The sequence below is a fragment of the Ochotona princeps genome, chromosome X (genome assembly GCF_030435755.1).
Source record: "Ochotona princeps isolate mOchPri1 chromosome X, mOchPri1.hap1, whole genome shotgun sequence".
Lineage (NCBI taxonomy): Eukaryota > Metazoa > Chordata > Mammalia > Lagomorpha > Ochotonidae > Ochotona > Ochotona princeps.
Genome location: NC_080865.1, coordinates 1,214,457 through 1,220,456, shown reverse-complemented (window position 1 = coordinate 1,220,456; position 6,000 = coordinate 1,214,457). Strand labels below are relative to the sequence as shown.

The window sequence follows — 6,000 nt, the reverse complement described above, 5'->3', positions numbered from 1 at the left end:
TCCTGGTTGCTCCACTTCCTGTCCAGCTCCCTGCTTGTGGCCTGGGAAAACAGTCAAGGACAGCTCAAAGCCTTGGGACCCTGCATAGGAGACCTGGAAAAAAGCTCCTAGCTCCTGGCCATTGCAGTCACTTTCAGATGGAACACATCTTTCTGTCTCTCCTCTCTGCAAATCTGACTTTCCAATAAAAAAACAATCATCTTGGGGCCCAGCACCGTGGTCTAGTGGCTAAAGTCCTCGCCTTGAACAATCAGGATCCCATATGGGCGCCGGTTCTAATCCCACTAGTCCCGCTTCCCATCCAGCTCCCTGCTTGTGGCCTGGGAAAGCAGTTGAGGACGGCCCAAAGCCTTGGGACCCTGCACCTGCGTGGGAGACCTGGAGGAAGCTCCTGGCTCCTGGCTTCAGATTGGCGCAGCACTGGCCATTGCATTCACTTGGGGAATGAATCATGGGACGAAAGATCTTCCTGTCTGTCTCTCCTCCTCTCTGTATATCTGACTTCGCAATAAAAATAAAATAAATCCTAAAAAAAAAATCATCTTGGGGCCGGTGATGTGGGGTAGTAATGAAACCTCCATCTGCAGTGCCATATGGGCATAAGTTCATCTCCTGGTTGTCCATTTTTGGATCCAGTTCTCTGCTTTTTTTGTTGTTGTTATATTTTTATTTTGAATTTTTGAATTTTGTGGTACAATATAGTATAAACTGGGATTTCCACCCCCCACAAACTCCCACCCCCTGACAGATTTTCCTCATGTTGCTACAACAGTATAGTCCTTCATAAGGAGTCATAATTCCATCAGTCTGTTATTTAAGTGTGCCCCGATATTGCTTGTGACCTGGGAGAGCAGTAGAGGATGGCCCAAAGCCTTGAACCCTGCACTCACTTGGGATACTCGGAAGAGCCTCCAGGCTCCTGGCTTTGGATGGGTTCGGCTTCAGCTGTTTTAGCCATTTGGGCAGTGATCCAGCAGATGGAAGTTTCATACTGAAATTCATACTGAGAAGCCAGCGCAATGTCTTTCTGGTAGTAGGGTGGGAACAAACATTTGTTTAGTCAGGCACACCCTGTTCCCACATAACCTTTACTCCGGTACCATATTTGTTTTCTGCTCACTGTTCTCCATTTTGCATTAATAACGCAATAGTTATCATAGTAACTGCTATGTACATATCAGCTATCTTTCCTCCACCGGCCTCACTGTCCGGAGGAACACACTCTCTCCTGCAGCTTGTTTTTAAAGCCCGCCTGTGGGGCACATATTCTGCATTATTTGGCCGGTGTGGCCACTTGTGTTAACTAAGGCACCTTTGGGTAGGAGACTTCACATGTCTGAGTTCAGATTCGGCATTTGAAAAAGGGAATCATACTTGCTGTCCCAGTTGTAACAAACAAATGAAGTACTGAAATGTGGAAGGAAGCATTATACAGAGCAAGTGCAACGCCAATGTGTTTCACAAGTGCCGTATCCCCTGGACATTCTGGAAGCTTTGTTTCATTGGTAAGCCCCTCTATGCCTCCTGTGCTTTTCCAAGATGTTGCCATTATGCTTGAATGGCCACCCAGGGCTGCAGCTAGGATGCTCTGCTGGGTGAAGTCTCTTTTTTCTGAGAACTTGGTGTCAGTATCCCAAGCTGCCTCCTCCTTCTTCCCTGCCACTGCTCACTCATTCGTTTGGGCTGTGGACTTTTGGCTTTGAAAGCTTTTGCTCTGCAGCCTGCTACCCTCACTTGCTGTGGTCACTACTGAGCTTCAGGGTCACCCCCAACCTGCCCTAAAGCTCCTTGGGCGCAGCTTACTCCACTGTCTTCCACTCTTTGGCGGGGACCCTCAAGGGATCTTTGACATCTAACACCTCCGCCCATCTCATCTTTCTAGCCCATTTCTGTGGCCATCCCCTTAACTGTCTCATCTGGAAACACATTCTTTTTGAAGTCTTTTTAAGAGAAGATTATTTTATGTATTTGAGAGTTAGAAAACAGGAGAGGGTGCTATTCCATCTGCTGGTTCGTTCCCCAAATGACTGAACAGCCAGGGTTGGGCCAGGCAGCATCCAGGAGCCAGGAATTCCATAGGGGTCTCTCGCATGAGTTCCAGGGCCCTAACACTTGGCCCAGCTTCACCTTGAACTGGCTCCTGGCTTTGGATCAGCCCAGCTCTGGCCGTTGCAACCCCTTGCAGAGTGAACCAGCAGATGGAGGAATTTTGTCTTTCCTCCTCTCTGTAAATCCAATCTGCTGTTCCAGTAAAAATAATCCTTTTTAAAATAAAATTTATTTATTTTTATTGGAAAGTCAGATATTCAGAGAGGAGGAAAGACAGAGAGGACGATCTTCCGTCTGCCGATTCATGCCTGAAGTGGCTGCAACGGCCAGAGCTGAGCTGATCCGAAGCCAGGAGCCTCTTTCGGGTGTCCCGCGCAGGTGCAGGGTCCCAAGGCCTTGGACCATCCTCAACTGCTTTCCCAGGCCACAAGCAGGGAGCTGGATGGGAAGCGGGGCTGCTGGGATTAGAATCGGTCACCATATGGGATCCTGGTGTGTGCAAGGTGAAGACTTTAAGCACTACGCTTTCGTGCTGGACCCCAAAAATAATAAATCTTAAAAAAAAAAAAAGAAACCAGAGGAGTTTTAAGGAGTTTTAAGGTGGGAAGCGGGACCGCCAGGACATGAACCAATATCCATATGGAATCCCAGTTGCTTGCAATGTGAGGACTTCGCTATTGAGCTGTCCTGTCACACCCAAATTCCTGTTTTTGTCCTTTACAAAACAGATAACGAATTGTTGCAAACTTGAGTCAGCTTACTGGGTTGCGGAACACTACAACTTGCCCTGCCATGTCACTGTATTTGGTATTTGGTGTTTATTGTCAGACCTTCCTGTTTGCCTGCCTTCCACTCCCTAGCCTCTAGCCAGCAGGGTTTTTTTTTCAGCCGTGCTCTCGCCAGAGTAACTTGGGGAGCCTGGCATGGCCCTTTCTGCTGCCAACCTGCTGTAGCGGTGCCAGGCTTCTTGCAGCCAGTCAGCTCCCCGCTGGTTTCTGTGCAGTCCGTTGGGAGGAGACCCCTTGTATTTTGCCACAATCACATTCCTCTAGTGCCCTCCACTGGCGCACCTTCCAGACTTCTAGTGTACTCAACCAGCCAGCTGGGCTTTAGCAGTACTCTGTATGTTTCTATAGATATCTTGCAAAAATTAAAGCTGGGTATCACTACATCATGAGGCTTCTAAACTCCACTAGGTCTTCCGGGGTACTTGTGTCACTTGTCGCTTCAGTGTTGCACACTGATGTTTCAAAATTGTCACCACTTTCCTAAACCTTCCAGCTAATTTCAAACCCTCTACTGGCTCGAGTTAAGAACTTTCTTCTTTAGTGGTTTGCTAGTGTTCTCTCGGTCTGAAGACCCCGCCTTGTGTCCTTTCCCAGCCCCAGCCATGCTCTAAATACTGCACGCAAGTCACCCTGTTAAGCTCCACGGACCTTCCTGCCCCACCCCCTCAGCCCGCCTTCAGCGCGCGCTCTGGCAGTTCCAAGGACTTCGCGGCGAATTCATAACCTCTGTGACGTGTGAACTCTTTGGAAGGGCCAGAACGGGAATCTCCACTCGGCGGAGAGCCGGGGCAGTGGCGGAGTTGACTGTCGCAGCCCGGAGTTCCCTTGGCAAGTGAACCAGGGGAGGCAGGAGCAGCCAGACCGGCCAGAGCGCGGCCCGGGGCCCTGGCCGTCCCAAGCGGAGGGTGACGGGAGCGGCCACAGCCGCAGGACTCACTTTTTAGCGCTTGTTTTGGAGCACCGCACCAACCCGCTGCACTGCCGGAGCTCGCCAGCGTGAGTCAGCGGGGCCCACAGGAAGGCAGACGGGGGAAGGCTGACAGGGGAAGGCGGGCGAGGGCTGTGACGCGCCCTCCGAGGCCCGCGCCGGCCGCGGCGAGCGCCGGGGGCGACCCTGTACTGTCGTCGCGGCCGCCCCCTCCCCAGCCTGCCAGGTGAGCGCCCGAGCGGCCGCGGGGTGGAGCCTCTGGTCCCCAGGAGCCACCCTCCCCCGGAGCCCACGCTGACGCGCGCACAGGTAATGGCCTCCCCGGGACCCCCGGGGCCTCCATGCAGGGGCCTCCCCGCCTCTGCCCGGCGCCCCAAGCCTCCGTACACGTGCAGCCCGACGCCTTTGTCCCCTCCCGGATGGCGTCCTCCACTTCTCTGGTGCGGAGCCAGAGTCCCGCCGCTAGCGGAGCGCGTCCCTTACCTAGCGCCCGCAGACCTCGGAGGCCGGGCGCGGCGCGGGGGACTAGGGGCCGCCTGCCGCCGGGCGGCGGGCGGGCCTGCGAGCGGCCGGGGACCGAGCGGCTGCTCCCTGGGGCACGCCTTTGCCCATACCCGGCCGCAGCTCAGCCCCACTGCTCCCGGCCCTCGGCAGCCCCGAGAGCCCCGAGATGGCGTTGGCGGAAGTGAAGCCCGGCGCGGGGGTCGGGCCCGGCTGGTCACCCGCGCGGGTGACATGCCTTTTCTGTCTTGTTCCCAACCCGGTGCACCGATTAAACTAAACTACGACCCAACGTTTCTCCCTTATTAGCTGCTTCGATGGACACAGTGGTGAACTATGCCACTGCAGTGGAGTAATTTGTTGGGCAGCCCCCCCCTTTTTGATTGATATACAGTTTACACATACGAACACGCATATGTGTGTGCAGATTGGTGGGATTTGGCAAATTCTGTGTACCTCAGATATGGACATTGGGCGCTTTTCCTTTCCGAGCGCTGCTTCGCCCTCGGCCCTCCCCAACCCGCTCCATCGCTCTGTTCCGATCGCCCCCATAGCTGTTGGGCGTCTTGTAAAATTTAGGGAGATGGGCTGATGCACCAAGTACTCTGTTGTGTGGGGCTACTGCTGCTTTTTCGGTGGCTGTCGTGGAGAAGCTGTCGTGCTCCTGGTGATTTTAACTGCTTTCATGACTGGCTGCCAATAGCCACACGTGGCTGTTGAGATGTGGCAAGTTGGAATTGAGGTGTGCCCTGAGTAGGTGCACCTGGCTTCCTTCTGAAGCCTTGCAACAAGAGGATGTCAAGCGGCTGACACAAGAACGTGTCATAATGTCACTGCATTGGGTTAAATAGGATAGTCTGCTAACGTTAACGTCATTTTCTTTACTTTAAAAGAAGTGGCTACTAGGAACTTGGCTATTCCATGCTTCGCTCGTGTACTATTTTTCTTAACATAGCTTTACACTGCCCTGTTTTACACACACTTGGTTTTGCTCACTGCATGTAAAAGGTAAAGGAAAAACTAGAGCCCTCCCCGGGGCCATCATCCCGAGTCCAGGAAGTGGTGTAAAGCAGCCTGCCTTTCCCTGCAGCTTATTTGCCTTCCAAGGAGTGGAAGCACTGAGGCGTCTCAGCATTAAGTTACGTTTTTCAAAAAGGGTTTCTGAACTACTGAATGTGCTTTAAAAAGGCCTCTTACGTTTTTCAAAGTTCAGAAAACAAGTGTCATTGCCTAAATATATCAAAATTCAACTCAACATGTACTTTTGAACAAATAGCTATCAAAATCTCGATCTGAACAGCGAAGATTTTGGTCATAGTTGAGATAATTCAGTGTTACACCCTGCTTTGTGTGTATGTGTGTGTGTATAGGGACAATTCTTATGCGTAGTGTAACGTCACACAAAACTTCAGTTTTCTTAATGGTCCCTGCACGGCATTTTTGGATTTTGCTGGTTTTACAGACAGAAAGTAGAATGGGGCTGGGATTAAGGCATAATCCGCATGACCTGCTTGCCCCTAAAGCCCACGAGGAAGATGAAGTGTGAGAGCGGAGCTCAGTGCCTCGCTGTTCTGGTCAGGACACTGTGCGCTGACTGAAGTGGCAAGGCGCTGGCTCTGCCCAGATAGCTGTAACCTAGAGTAACTTCAGACAAGGACACTCTGGGCTTCTCGGCAGATCTTTCTAATGGGAGTATTGTCATTATCTCATGTGCTGCATGCATCGAGGAAATTG

At 52.1% G+C, this 6,000-nt stretch overlaps 1 protein-coding gene across 1 annotated transcript in view; it reads left to right on the top strand.

Annotated features, from left to right (window-relative positions):
* Window positions 1–3,446: 3,446 nt before the first annotated feature.
* CTPS2 (CTP synthase 2) overlaps window positions 3,447–6,000 on the top strand; it is a 106,958-nt gene continuing 104,404 nt past the window's right edge. Inside the window, exon 1 of the mRNA XM_004597508.4 lies at window positions 3,447–3,833. The gene's annotated coding sequence lies outside the window, so the exon portion shown is untranslated. The remainder of the gene's footprint in view (window positions 3,834–6,000) is intronic.